This window comes from Schistocerca nitens, chromosome 5 (assembly GCF_023898315.1).
Source record: "Schistocerca nitens isolate TAMUIC-IGC-003100 chromosome 5, iqSchNite1.1, whole genome shotgun sequence".
Taxonomy (NCBI): Eukaryota; Metazoa; Arthropoda; class Insecta; order Orthoptera; family Acrididae; genus Schistocerca; species Schistocerca nitens.
The window spans coordinates 481,489,313-481,504,842 of record NC_064618.1 but is presented as its reverse complement, the minus strand read 5'-3'; the positions used below and the strand labels follow the sequence as shown (position 1 = coordinate 481,504,842).

Below are 15,530 nucleotides of genomic sequence, written 5' to 3'. Positions count from 1 at the left end.
GTACAGAAGCACCTCCACGATGTGCAAATATCAAGAATAAAACTGTAAAAAGCATTAATTTTGTCTCTCTTCTTGGTGAGACTGCTATATCAAGCAGTTACTATTCCCAGTGCAGATTATCAGCCTTTTACTTACTTCTAAATATAACATGGAAATTACAATATTGAAACTTGTAAGTAAATGGCAGTTCCTGAGTCAGAATACACACAAAGTTCTATTTTCTTAGAAAATTATGTACATTTTTGGGAGAAAAAACTAAATATTTTAGATATTTTGTCGAAAGTCGACATGTTGAGAAACGTGGATGTTGTACTTAAGGTTTATAATTTATATAAAAAACAGCTAACGGCCACATGTATGGTTTAAATAGGTTTATAGATAATAAACCTATTTAAACCATACATGTGGCTGGTAGCTGTTTTTTATATAAATTATAAACCTTAAATATTTTAGGATGCAGCAGAAAGGACAATTCTGTATTAAAATATTGATACTAACATATTTCCAGTTATCAGTACACACAGAGTTACAGGTGTTTGAATGCTGTGCATGCAAGACATGTCATAAAAATGATTCAGACCACGTAATAAATTATAGAAGCAACTTCTTGATGTAAAATAACACACATAATTTACAGTTTAAATTACATTCTCGTACATTCCACTGTTGACTCAAACACAAAATGCAGCTATCTTTCTAATGTGTTTTTTTTTTTTTTTTTTTTTTTTTTTAAAGTAGCACTCTATTTTTCATCAATTACAACACCTAAATCATTAAATAGGATGCAGTATGATGATATTGTTGAGCAATGAAGATGACTAGTATGGTAATTCACTGTTCAGACTACAAATGTAATTACCACATTGGTGATTACACCAATCCACACATTTACTGAGGACCAATGTCAAAATGTTTTTCCATAACAGTAAGGGGATTTTCATGACTCCACTGATGAGGGTTTTGGGTATTACTGATGCACAAGCAACTCCATCAGTGACAGAATTAATTAGTGACTAGCAATCGCCAATGAACAACATTCCAATAACTGACCTTCGCTGCACGTGTGAAGGTGTTGCGCTCACTTAATGGAATGACATGTTCCTTGATCACGTGATTATGTTACAATGGTATTGTGGACTAAATTATAAAGCAAATGTAACTAACTGCTGTTAACATTTGCTACAGTTTTATATGTAGGCATGAGTGTATGTGGTTTTTATTGGACTATCTTCTACTTACTGAAGATTGATTTTTACTACATCTGTTACCCTGTTCAGTATATGCATACATACATTAATACTTGTTTCATAGATCACGAGTACGACATTTCGTAATGATGTGGAATGTGCCACTTTAATGTAAGTTTTCTTCACACAAAATAATTTATTTATTTTATTTTACAGTTACTACTTCATATCTAAAAATTCATCTATTGAGTAGAAGGAGTCTCCATTCAGAAATTCTTTTAATTTGTTTTTAATCGTTGGTTGACTATCAGACTTTTAATGGTATTTGGCAAATGACCAAAGATTTTTGAGGCAGCATAATTCACACCTTTCTGTGCCAAAGTCATATTTAACCCAGATTAGTGATGATGATCCTTTCTTCTAGTGTTGTAGCTAAGCACTTCACTGTTATTTTTGCGTTGGGGTGGGTTATTAATAACAAATTTCATAAGTGAATATATGTAATGTGAAGGTACTGTGAATATACCGAGTCCTTAAATAAATGCCGGCAAGGTGATCTTTGGTGGGCTCCAGCTATTATTCTGATTACACGCTTTTGTGCAATGAATACTTTTTCTGTTAATGATGAATCATATGATGTCATATGAAAGCAGCAAACGAAAACAGGTATAGTAGGTTAACTTACTGATATGTTTATCGCCAAAATTTGCAATAACCTAATCATTTCAGCAGATCATCCATATGTATCTTCCAATTCAATTTCTCATCAATCCACACACCCAGAAATTTTGAATATTTGATTCTGTCTTAGCAACAGACTTCTGTTCATAATCTATATTTATCCATGGTGTTATGCCATTTGTACAGAATTGTATATACTGTGTTTTCTCAAAATTCAGCAAGAGTCCATTTGCAGAGAACCACTTAATAATTTTCTTAAAGCCATTATTTTCAATTTCCTCAGCGGATTCTTATTTCTTGGGTGTGTATCATCAGCAAAAAGAACTAGCTTTGCATCTTACTGAATATAGGGTGGTAAGTCATTAATATATATTAAGAACAATAAGGGACCCAAGACCCTGTGGGACACCGTTCTTGATACCTCTACTGTTAGAGAACTCTCTGTACTGTTAATTGAAACTGGATAGTCCCGGGTGGCATACAAACAATCGAAAGAATGAGGGCAACTGATCACTGTACAACTGGAGCACTGAGTGGTAGCTACACACTCACATACACACAGGCGACTACATTGTGCAGTAGCGTGACACTGAAGAATTTTTCTTCAGTTTTTATGCAGCGCATACATTAAAAGCCCCTATTATCAACTTTTAATGGGATACCTGTCATTTATCTGTTTCTATAACTCTTTTTTAGAGGTAAACTCTTCATCAGAATATGATCATGCTGGTGCTCAGACAGACAATTTTCATGCTATTCCTTTTCTTCATTTTTGAAACAAGTCTTGCTATTCTGTTTGAGATTCATTCCATGCCTGTAATATTATTCTTAATTTTCTTCTTAAAATATCTGATCTGTGCTCTGTTCCTCTGTAATAATACATTTCTTCTTCTTCTTCTTCTTCTTCTTCTTACTGTATTGTTGGCATGGTAAATTTATTGATTATTAGCAGACTTTAAATTGTCGAACTGTACGCACCATGGGCTGTCAAACAGCCCATTCGCATTTATTCCTCATAACACGATCAGTCAAGAAAGTTACCTTAAGAGAAATAACAACTGCATGGCATTAACATCTAGTTTCAACAATTTGCATAGTACTGCAGCTGACCACATCCCCATCCCAACCTTATGGCTTGGGGAAACCTCTGAAACCCTGGTCGGAATCTTGTCACCTCTGGCATACTGCAATTAGGGTAGATTCCAATGCATTTATTACAATATTTAGCTAGTGGGCACTTTCATTGCTTCATTTAGCTGTAGTACTACATCTGTACTAAGCAGACACACCAACCACTCTGCCTGGGCAAGCTGGCCACATTCCTGTGGTCACCAGTGGTTGAGAGTGGTATGTTGCACACACGTTGCTTGGCAGCACACCACTACCCACCCTTGTCACTTTTGTTGGTTGGAGGGAATGCTCGCTGCTGTGTGTAAGGGGCAGTGTCTGTCATCTAGCGGCCACCAGTGACTCTAAGCCGATGTATTTTCCTCTTTGTGGATAGTTTCTGTCATGGCATTACAAAATGTATGATATTAATGACCAAATTATAAATTTAAATTGGCCCAGACTTGTCATTGTCAAATATTCTTCATTATTCCAGCTGTGTGGTAAATTATACCCTGAAACTAAAAGCGCACCTTTCAATAGAAGAATTTTGATTATAAGAAGCGTGCGGATTCTAACCTTTCAAGTACTGGTCAGTTGGAAGATGTATATTGTTTATTCTCTGTGGTCTTGATATTTTTAGTTACTGTCATAAGATGGTCAATCAGCATCAAAGAGTCACTTTTAAAATATTTTTGAAAAACACTGAATCTATCATTGCAACTTAAAAATGCTTAAGACTTGCTTAGCATACTCTCATTTATGGTTAAAAATGATCATGCAATGGTTGTCCTTATATGAGCAGAGAGCTTTTCTTGATCTCTTTTTGTACGGGATGATTGAGGGACTGCAGATGAATGTAAAATCAATAACACCTTCAGCTGTCTATATTTCGAATGTAATTTATTTATGCAACCTGTTTTGGCATTTCACTGGGCCATCTTCAGGCCTCTTGACCGATGTACAGGAAGAATCCAGCCTCATGTGCAATCGAGATAGGGGCCACCATTCAGTAACTGGTATCTGCAGACTTCTGTTCAAAACAAATAAGACATACGCTATGTGATCAAAAGTATCTGGACACCCCAGAAAAACATACGTTTTTAGGTGCACTGTGCTGCCACCTATTGCCAGGTACTCCATATCAGTGACCTCAGTAGTCATTAGACATTGTGAGACAGCAGAATGAGGCACTCCACGGAACTAACAGACTTCGAATGGGGTCAGGTGATTGGGTGCCACTTGTGCCATTCGTCTGCACACGATATTTCCACACACCTAGATCCACTGTTTCTGATGTGATAGTGAAGTGGGAACATGATGGGACACGTACAGCACAAAAGTCTACAGACCGACCTCGTCTGTTGACTGACAGAGACTGCAGATGGTTGAAGAGGGTCGTAATGTGTAATACGCAGACATCTATCCAGACCATCACACAGGAATTCCAAACTGCATCAGGATCGAATGCAAGTACTATGACACTCAGACAGGAGGTGAGAAAACTTGGATTTCATGGTCGAGCGGCTGCTCATAAGCCACACATCATGCCGGTAAATGCCAAATGACACTTTGCTTGGTGTAAGGAGTGTAAACATTGGATGATTGAGCAGTGGAAAAACGTTGTGTGGAGTGACGAATCATGGTACACATTGTTGCCGATCCGATGGCAGGGTGTAGGTATGGCGAATGCCTGGTGAACGTCATCTGCCAGCGTGTGTAATGCCAACAGTAAAATTCGGAGGCGGTGGTGTTATGGTGTGTTCGTGTTTTTCATGGAGGAGACTTGCACTATTTGTTGTTTTGTGTGGCACTATCACAACAGAGGCCTAAATTTATGTTTTAAGCACCTTCTTGCATCCCACTGTTGAAGAGCAATTCGGAGATGACAATTACATCTTTCAACAAGATCGAGCACCTGTTCACAATGCACGGCCTGTGGCGAAGAGGTTACACGACAATAACATCCCTGTAATGGACTGGCCTACACAGTCCTGACATGATGGAAAGGAGAAAGCTACATAGGTTAGGCATGGGAGAGACAAGATGCAAAGTAGAAGGCAGTAGGGAAATGACGAAAGTTTAAAGCTTGTGTTGGAGAACGTAGGCAAGAGGGAGTGGGAGTAGTTGTGAGGGATGGTCTGAAAGAAAAGGTACAGGGGATAAGTGACAGGATAATGAAGATCAGAATACTGTCTCAGGGAAGAAGTATGCAGATGGTTCAGGTGTATGTCCCTCAAGTGGGGTGTACCCTGAGGAAGAACTACAAAAGCAGCTGAAAGGACAAAAGATAATAATCGCGGGAGACTTGAATGCGTATGCAAGGAATGAAAGACAAGGGTATGAAAATGTTCTGGGGTAAAAAGGATGGGGAAGTACAAATGAAGAAGGAAAGAGACTACTGGAATTCTGTGCGAGAAATGGTTTAGTGATAGATAACTCCTAGTTTCAGAAGAAAGAGGGCTATGAAGTAACATGGCACAGCAGGAATCTAGTGCAGAAATCTTTTGTGGATTACATGCTAATCTAAGATTGGGAAACAAAGAGGATTGTAATGGATATAAAGGTGCTATCATTTGAGGCACTGGGTAGCGACCACCTGCTACTTGTTAAGAGCATGATAACCATAAAGGAATGCAAGAACACAGTACCAGGAAAGGAGAATTAGAATATGGAAACTGAAGGAAAAGGTAGTCAAGAAGAATACCAGGAGATTCTAAGGGAAAGGCTACCAAAGGATGAACCAAAAAGAAAACAAGAGGAATGGGGAAAATTTTATAGTGCTATTGTAGAAGCTGCAGTAGCTGTGTGTAAAATGGCGAGTGGTAGAAAACGGTGGAAGGAGACACCATAGTGAAATGAAAAAGTCAAGGAGGTAATGGGAAGGAAGAACAAGGCTTTCAAACTATGGTTCAAAGAAAGGACCAGATTAGCAAGATAGGAATAAAGAAAAAGAAGAGACAAATACGAAAGTGGTTGAATAGGGAAGAAAGTGGATGGAAGATTGGACAGATATGATGGAGGAAGATAATAGATGATAAACGAAAGTACCATATGGAAAGGTCAAAAGTAAGAGGAGAGGTCTGAGAGACGATGCAATAATGACGTATAAAAGTGGGATAAAAGTGGGAGAGATTTAATAATAAAAATAGGTTTGGAGATGAGTATAGTAGACCAAAGAGGTAGAAGTAAAGTTGGGCAGCAGGGGGGGGGGGGGGTGGACTGTTGTAATTGCAGTTTGTTCATACAATATTAATCCAAAATACTGAATCATTATCAACTGATAATTAATCTCTGCAAACTAACACAGAAAGCTACATACAAATATGCTAATACACTAATGGGAAAAAAATCACACCAAGGAAAAATGTGTATTCAAATTTTGCACCCATCACATAAGATTGGCTCTAGTAGCGCCATTATGAGAAAAGCCAATCAGGTTTCCTGTAAATGATGCTGTAAGTGTCATGAGTGCTAGTTATCTTTGAGATTGGATGTGGTGAGTTGCTGTTAGTCAAGACTGACTTTAAGGTGACAAAGACACCACTATCAACACCTCATAGAGTTTGAATGAGGTCATGTAATAGGGCTATGAGAAGCTGGATGTTCCTACTGTGATACTGCAGAAAGGCTTGGCAGGAATTAGCCACTATACACAATTGCTTGCAACGGTGGTCACGAGTACGTACAGTCGCAAGTAGACTGGGCTGTAAATGGCCATGGGGCACAACCAAGAGGGAAGACCATTGTGTTTTGCGTATGGTTCTGGTGTGGTACTGCACGCCCTGTAGCGTGCATTCCTCTTCCCCGAGACCACTGCTATTTGTGACTTCAGTGGTGTCCAGCAAGAGCTCATTGGAGGGCAGGGTGGTGGTTAGCAATACTTTCTGATGACACCTGGTTCTGCCTCGGTGCTAGCGATGGCCGTGTGTTGGTTAGGAGGAGGGCAGTTGATCTGGGGTGTGATTTTGTATGACAGCAGGAACACTCACACTCCCAAGCACCCTGACTCCAAATCCGTACATCAACCTGATGATTCTACCTACTGTGTTGCCACACATGAACAGCATTCATGAACATGATAATTAGACCGCGGATTTTAGGAAAAAACCTATTTTGTTCCTGAGTTCCTATTTGCATAAAAATTTGTACTTATGCGTTTCATGACTATTTACACTCAATAGCGTTAATGCTATAGGACCTAAAAAAGCCTATTTCGACGTTAGTACCTATTTTTGCCTATTTCGGCTTTAATATCCTAAAAAGTGCCTATTTCATCATATTAGACAATGGCTCCAAGCTTTTCCACACTATACGACAGACAGAAAAAAAATATTTTCTGCCCAGCGTGCAGCAAGGTGGCTAGTTGATATGCGCTCATGCTTCGTATTTGCCCAACACTTCGATCTTTTTTTATTTTTTTATATCGCTATCCCTGTTAATACCAAATACTCTTTATAGGTGTTTTATTATTCATATGTAAAAAATAGATAACGGATCTTTAGGTTAAAACCTATTTTTTTTCCTAAGCTCCAATTTGCATATAAGTTGGTACTTATGCGTTTCATGATGAACTAAACTGAATACCGTTAGTTCTATAGGACCTAAAATTGCGTATTTCGACGTTGACACCTAATTTTGCCTATTTCTGCATCAAAATCCTAAAAAGTACCTATTTCGTTAATCTGACATAGAGTTCTTGTGTTTTCAAAGATTAGAAAAAGGAAGTAAACTTTACGTCTCGTCGAAGGCGAAGGTCGTTAGAGACTGTTTACAATTCCTTTGCTTGCCTTACTACCAACAGCACTCGGCACGGTTGAAAGGTCATCCATCCAAGTACGCGCCGAGCGCGACAGTGCATAACATTGGTGAGCGAATGGGAACCGGTCAAAGATTTGAGTTACACATTAGAATCGAACGTGGGAGTACTAAATGTTATATTTGAAAATATTTCATTCGTAGGATTCTGGCCAGCTGTGTATTTTCGCAAAGAAACGGTTTCATAGCCCTTAAGCTGAGCACGGATTAAAAAATCACAATGTTAATCGTAGATGCCCTCTATAGCTAAATTACTGCCCTTCGCGCATTTTCTCTCTGCTGTCTACAGGCAGTCCTATCAAACTACTCTGTTTCGTGAAAGGTATACGTGAATTTTCCGGTTCGAAAAATAATTTGTCAGTAGTGAGATGTTTTCATCTGAAGCACCGGTGGCCATCTGTAAGATGCCATATGTCCAGCAACGAGTACGGTACTTCCCCTACCATTCCCATGCACCGCAGTAAAAAAAAAAAAAAGAAAACAGGTCATCGTTCACTTTTTCCCAGAGAAAACAAATCAGTACATTGTGTAGCGACCGACGTGTTAAGTGTTACTGACGTTCTAAGTGCAAAATAAATTGTAGTTTCTGTGTGAAAATATTACGCCACGCCGAAAACAGCTAGTTCAAAGTCTACACATATAAGGCAGTGGCTGCAAGATTTTCCGCATTATACAACAGATGGGAAAATTATTTTCTGCCAAGCATGCAACAAGGAGGTTAGCTGATGTTCTTAGACTTCTTATTTTCCTGTCACTTAGGATTCTTTTTTATCGCTATCCTTTAGTAATACGAAATACTCTTTATATGCGATTCTAAACTGCATTTCCCTTTTCTCTCGTATTAGGTTTCGAGTGTTAAGAAATTTCACTTAATTCAGCATGCAGATGGAATCGCACATAAAGCTAATGTTGAACGAAAGTCAAAATTGAAGCAAACTCTTTTAACCAATAAATCTGGTGAATCCTCCGAAAAAAACAAGTTCTGCAGTGATTTGTGTCATGCACTTGTGGCAGCAAACATCCCCTTGCGGAAACTAGAAAGTCCTATTTTCAGAGGTTTTCTTGAGAAATACTGCCATCAGTCTATTCCTGCAGAGTCAACTTTACGTAAGAATTATGTGGGTTCAGCTTACAATGCTGCATTGCACAGAATTTGAGATGTTGGAGAATCTTGTATATGGATTTCTGGGGATGATACTACTGACAGTCTTGGCCGTTACATTGCAAACCTGATTATTGGCAAGCTAGATCCAGATGCTCCATCCAGGGCTCATTTGATTTACTCAAAACAGCTTGCAAAAACTAACCAACAAACAATAGCACAGTTTGTGAACAATGGGCTTAAGGTGCTATACCCAAACGGAGCGGATGAGAATAAGGTGCTTCTGGCCGTCACTGATGCTGCTACATATATGATAGCAGCGTTTCAACTATTAAAAGTATTCTACCCATTGATGCTGCACGTAACTTGTGTAATGCATGGGATCAACCGCATAGCAGAGCAAGTAAGACTACAATTTCCTAAAGTAAATAAAGTAATATCTATGGTGAAGAAAATTTTTGTTAAGGCACCATCAAGAACACAGGCATTCAAAGAACAGCTTCCAGATGTCCCATTGCCGCCAGAGCCTATTGTCACCCACTGGGGCACATGGCTGATAGCAGTAGAATACTATAGTACGGATCTCTCAGCTGTCCAGAAGGTGGTTGAAAATATACCGGAGGATGCTGCATCTGTAACTTCTTTAAAACGGGACTTATCTTACATTAGGGCCCACTATACATTTATGGCAAGAATAATTTCACAATTAGAAGGCTCAGGGAGACCTATCTACGACAATATTTCTTTGCTTGAAGAAGTCAAAATGAAAATTAATGAAGCGCCAGGTGAAGTAGGGGAAAAAATACAGGCAAAAATGCAAACGGTTTTGCAGAAGAACACTGGCCTGAAGGAGTTGTGTGCAGCTGCTGACATACGTAGTGGAAAATCCAGCACTCCTGACTGCAGCATTCCTGTCCAACATGTACCAAAAATGGAGTACGCCCCTGTCACATCTGTTGATGTAGAACATTCTTTTTCAGCGTGTAAATTGATTCTGACTGACAAGCGCCACAGTTTTTCACTAGAAAACCTAGAAAAGATTTTGGTTATTTATTGTGAAGCCAACTATGGTCAGAATATGTGAAACTACGAATGTATTAATTAGACCATTGCCACATCTTTTTTATGGAGATCTTCATCTTGCCGGAACTCAAAAACATTGAGAGTTATGATCAACATTAATGTTGTAGATTGCTGTGCTCTGTAACTGTGTAAATACTCATTCTCCTTGTTTTAATGACTAATAAGATTTTCATACTGTCAACCCTGTGTATTTTAATTTATTTTTATTTTCTCTGCATCATTTTTATGAGAGCCTATTTTAGGTTTTATATAGCCTAAATGAACTACTGAAGGAGCCTATTTTAGGTGCCTAAAACAAAATTTTTTACGACCTTAAAATCTGTGGTCTAATGATAATGCTTGGCCACATACCGCTATTGTAACCCAACATGCTCTACAGAGTGTTGGCATGTCCAGTCGAGCACATATGGGACGTCCGCGGAAGGCAACTCCAGTGTCGTCCACATAAAGCATTAACCGTCCCTGCATTGTATTGGCTAAGTGCAATGGGCATGGAACTCCATCCCACAAACTGACATCTGGCACTTGTACAACACAATGCACAAACGTTTGCATGCTTGCATTCAACATTCTGGGGGTTACACTTGTTATTAATGTAACAGCATTTCACATTTGCAATGGCTATATCACACTTCCCCCCATGAACCATGGACCTTGCCGTTGGTGGGGAGGCTTGCGTGCCTCAGCGATACGGATGGCCGTACCGTAGGTACAACCACAACGGAGGGGTATCTGTTGAGAGGCCAGACAAACATGTGGTTCCTGAAGAGGGGCAGCAGCCTTTTCAGTAGTTGCAGGGGCAACAGTCTGGATGATTGACTGATCTGGCCTTGTAACATTAACCAAAACGGCCTTGCTGCGCTGGTACTGCGAACGGCTGAAAGCAATAGGAAACTACAGCCGTAATTTTTCCCGAGGACATGCAGCTTTACTGTATGATTAAATGATGATGGCATCCTCTTGGGTAAAATATTCCGGAGGTCTCCGGGCGGGGACTACTCAAGAGGACGTCGTTAACAGGAGAAAGAAAACTGGCGTTCTACGGATCGGAGCGTGGAATGTCAGATCCCTTAATCGGGCAGGTAGGTTAGAAAATTTAAAAAGGGAAATGGATAGGTTAAAGTTAGATATAGTGGGAATTAGTGAAGTTCGGTGGCAGGAGGAACAAGACTTTTGGTCAGGTGATTACAGGGTTATAAATACAAAATCAAATAGGGGTAATGCAGGAGTAGGTTTAATAATGAATAAAAAAATAGGAGTGCGGGTTAGCTACTACAAACAGCATAGTGAACGCATTATTGTGGTCAAGATAGACACAAAGCCCATGCCTACTACAGTAGTACAAGTTTATATGCCAACTAGCTCTGCAGATGATGAAGAACTTGATGAAATGTACGACGAGATAAAGAAATTATTCAGGTAGTGAAGGGAGACGAAAATGTAATAGTCATGGGTGACTGGAATTCGTCAGTAGGAAAAGGGAGAGAAGGAAACATAGTAGGTGAATATGGATTGGGAAGGGGGGGGGGAATGAAAGAGGAAGCCGCCTTGTAGAATTTTGCACAGAGCATAACTTAATCATAGCTAACACTTGGTTCAAGAATCATAAAAGAAGGTTGTATACCGGGAAGAATCCTGGAGATACTAAAAGCTATCAGATAGATTATATAATGGTAAGACAAGAGATTTAGGAACCAGGTTTTAAATTGTAAGACATTTCCAGGGGCAGATGTCGATTCTGACCACAATCTATTGGTTATGAACTACAGACTGAAACTGAAGAAACTGCAAAAAGGTGGGAATTTAAGGAGATGGGACCTGATAAACTGAAAGAACCAGAAGTTGTAGAGAGTTTCAGAGAGAGCATAAGGGAACAATTGACAGGAATGGGGGAAAGAAATACAGTAGAAGAAGAATGGGTAGCTCTGAGGGACGAAGTAGTGAAGGCAGCAGACGATCAAGTAGGTAAAAAGACGAGGGCTAATAGAAATCCTTGGGTAACAGAAGAAATATTGAATTTAATTGATGAAAGGAGAAAGTATAAAAATGCAGTAAATGAAGCAAGCCAAAAGGAATACAAACGTCTTGTCTCAAAAATGAGATCGACAGGAAGTGCAAAATGGCTAAGCAGGGATGGCTAGAGGTCAAATGTAAGGATGTAGAGGCTTGTCTCACTAGGGGTAAGATAGATACTGCCTACAGGAAAATTATAGAGACCTTTGGAGAGAAGAGAACCACTTGTATGAATATCAAGAGCTCGGATGGCAACCCAGTTCTAAGCAAAGAAGGGAAGGCAGAAAGGTGGAAGGAGTATATAGAGGGTTTATACAAGGGCGATGTACTTGAGGACAATATTATGGAAATGGAAAAGGATGTAGATGAAGACGAAATGGGAGATACGATACTGTGGGAAGAGTTTGACAGAGCACTGAAAGACCTGAGTCAAAACAAGGCCCCGGGAGTAGACAACATTTTATTAGAACTACTGATGGCCTTGGGAGAGCCAGTCATGACAAAACTCTACCATCTGGTGAGCAAGATGTATGAGACAGGCGAAATACCCTCAGACTTCAAGAAGAATATAATAATTCCAATCCCAAAGAAAGCAGGTGTTGACAGATGTGAAAATTACCGAACTATCAGTTTAATAAGTCACAGCTGCAAAATACTAATGCGAATTCTTTACAGACGAATGGAAAAACTAGTAGAAGCGGACCTCGGGGAAGATCAGTTTGGATTCCGTCGAAATGTTGGAACACGTGAGTCAATACTAACCTTACGACTTATCTTAGAAGAAAGATTAAGAAAAGGCAAACCTACGTTTCTACCATTTGTAGACTTAGAGAAAGCTTTTGACAATGTTAACTGGAATACACTCTTTCAAATTCTGAAGGTGGCAGGGGTAAAATACAGGGAGCGAAAGGCTATTTACAATTTGTACAGAAACCAGATGGCAGTTATAAGAGTCGAGGGGCATGAAAGGGAAGCAGTGGTTGGGAAAGGAGTGAGACAGGGTTTTAGCCTCTCCCCGATGTTATTCAATCTGTATATTGAGCAAGCAGTAAAGGAAACAAAAGAAAAATTCGGAGTAGGTATTAAAATCCATGGAGAAGAGATAAAAACTTTGAGATTCGCCGATGACATTGTAATTCTGTCAGAGACAGCAAAGGACTTGGAAGAGCAGTTGAACGGAATGGACAGTGTCTTGAAAGGAGGATATAAGATGAACATCAACAAAAGCAAAACGAGGATAATGGAATGTAGTCAAATTAAATCGGGTGATGCTGAGGGAATTAGATTAGGAAATGAGACACTTAAAGTAGTAAAGGAGTTTTGCTATTTAGGGAGTAAAATAACTGATGATGGTCGAAGTAGAGAGGATATAAAATGTAGACTGGCAATGGCAAGGAAATCATTTCTGAAGAAGAGAAATTTGTTAACATCGAGTATAGATTTAAGTGTCAGGAAGTCGTTTCTGAAAGTATTTGTATGGAGTGTAGCCATGTATGGAATTGAAACATGGACGATAAATAGTTTGGACAAGAAGAGAATAGAAGCTTTCGAAATGTGGTGCTACAGAAGAATGCTGAAGATAAGGTGGGTAGATCACGTAATTAATGGGGAGGTATTGAATAGGATTGGGGAGAAGAGAAGTGTGTGGCACAACTTGACTAGAAGAAGGGACCGGTTGGTAGGACATGTTTTGAGGCTTCAAGGGATCACAAATTTAGCATTGGAGGGCAGCGTGGAGGGTAAAAATCGTAGAGGGAGGCCAAGAGATGAATACACCAAGCAGATTCAGAAGGATGTAGGTTGCAGTAGGTACTGGGAGATGAAGAAGCTTGCACAGGATAGAGTAGCATGGAGAGCTGCATCAAACCAGTCTCAGGACTGAAGACCACAACAACAGCATATCACACTTACATAAACCTGTGATCTTGCAATGTTAATCACTTAAATATGTTACCTAGACAAATGTATTCCTGAAATTTTATTACTCTACATAATTATTTTTTGGTGCTGCGATTTTTTTCCCATCACTGTATTTCAGAACAGTTGCAAGTTTTCCATATAAGTGTGCATCTCATACAATCATGTAGTTGCACAGCCAAATACATACCACCTTTCATTACTATCAATGTTGTTGTTGTTATTGTTTTTGTTGTAATCCTGAGTCCCAAGACAGGTTTGATGTAACTCTCCAAGCTAGTCTATCCTATACTAGTGACTTCATCTCTGTATAGTTATTCTAATTTTAATCCATTTGAAACTGCTAATTGTATTTAATTTGTCATCTCTATCTATAAATTTTACACCACACTTCTGTCTACTGACAAATTAACTATTCAGGATTTTTATTCTTGATTAATAAAAGTTGACAGTGGCTCCACAGGATTTGTTTTCAAGATTTTATTATGCCTGCCCTGTACTGGCCCAGCCCTTCTTCAGTGGTTTAAGTATCAACAGTATTATTAAAAGGACAGATTTCTATTTAGCATAAAGATGACACAATGAGTTGCAAACAGGCACAATGGAGAGATTGTGCACATTGAGCTTTCGGCCAAAGCGCTCTTCCACAACGAAAACACACACACGCATTCACACAAGCAGGGACATCTCATGCACACAGCTGCTGCAACGAGACTGCAACTGTTGTGTTGAACAAAAGCAGCAATCTGGAGTGGTGGTGGTGGTGGTGGTGGTGGTGGTTGGGGGGGGGGGGGGGGGGGGAGGAGATGGAGGGATAGCAGGATACAAGTAAGGGGTAGGAGTGGGGGTGGGAGAAAAGCGCTCTCTGGTGTGGAGCCTTCACAGACAGGCACTATCCCACCAGCAAACATGTCTCTTGTGCCATATCCCCACACACTCCCAATCCTCCCACCACTCCCTGCAACCAGCTACAAAGGAGTACCCCCTTCGTCATGTAATACCAGCCGGTACTGGAGCAGATGAATCCTCTCCTTTATCAGGGTTTTGATTTTCTATCATGCCCGGATATGAGGAGTATCTACCCAATATCTTTCCCAATCCTCCTAAAGTGATGTTCTATCACCCACCTAGCCTCCTAAACATCCTAGACCATTCCCATGCCACCCCAGCCTCAACCCGTTTCCACATTAACCTGTGATCTTTCAATGTTAGTCATTTTAAGTATGTTACCTAGACAAATGTGTTCCCAAAATTTTATTACACTACATTAACTATTTTTTTGTGCTGCGACTTTTTTTCTCTGTTACTGTTTGTATACGGTATCCATACATGTATGAGAACATTTATTGCAAACCTGTTCAAAAACAACAGTAGTTTGTAAGATGTTAGAATTTAATTACATTTACTCCAGTGTTTCACAAAACTGACAAATATTAATGAGAGCAATAGACTGTTGTAGCAGCTGTGTGAGTCCATGTCATGCGATTGATTGTCTGCGAATGTATTTTTCGAATGACGGATTTGGGGGAAAAAACTTGTCTTATAATCAGGCAAGTACGGTATATCAGTTTTGCTCTAATCATTGCACAGCTTTCTATATTGAAATGAGCACCAACCAGTTA

The 15,530-nt window shown here is 39.6% G+C and overlaps 1 protein-coding gene across 1 annotated transcript in view; it reads right to left on the bottom strand.

Annotated features, from left to right (window-relative positions):
• The window catches only part of LOC126259790 (DNA polymerase epsilon catalytic subunit 1), a 331,065-nt gene that overhangs the window by 44,355 nt on the left and 271,180 nt on the right, over positions 1–15,530 (bottom strand). The gene's annotated exons all lie outside the window — the stretch shown is intronic.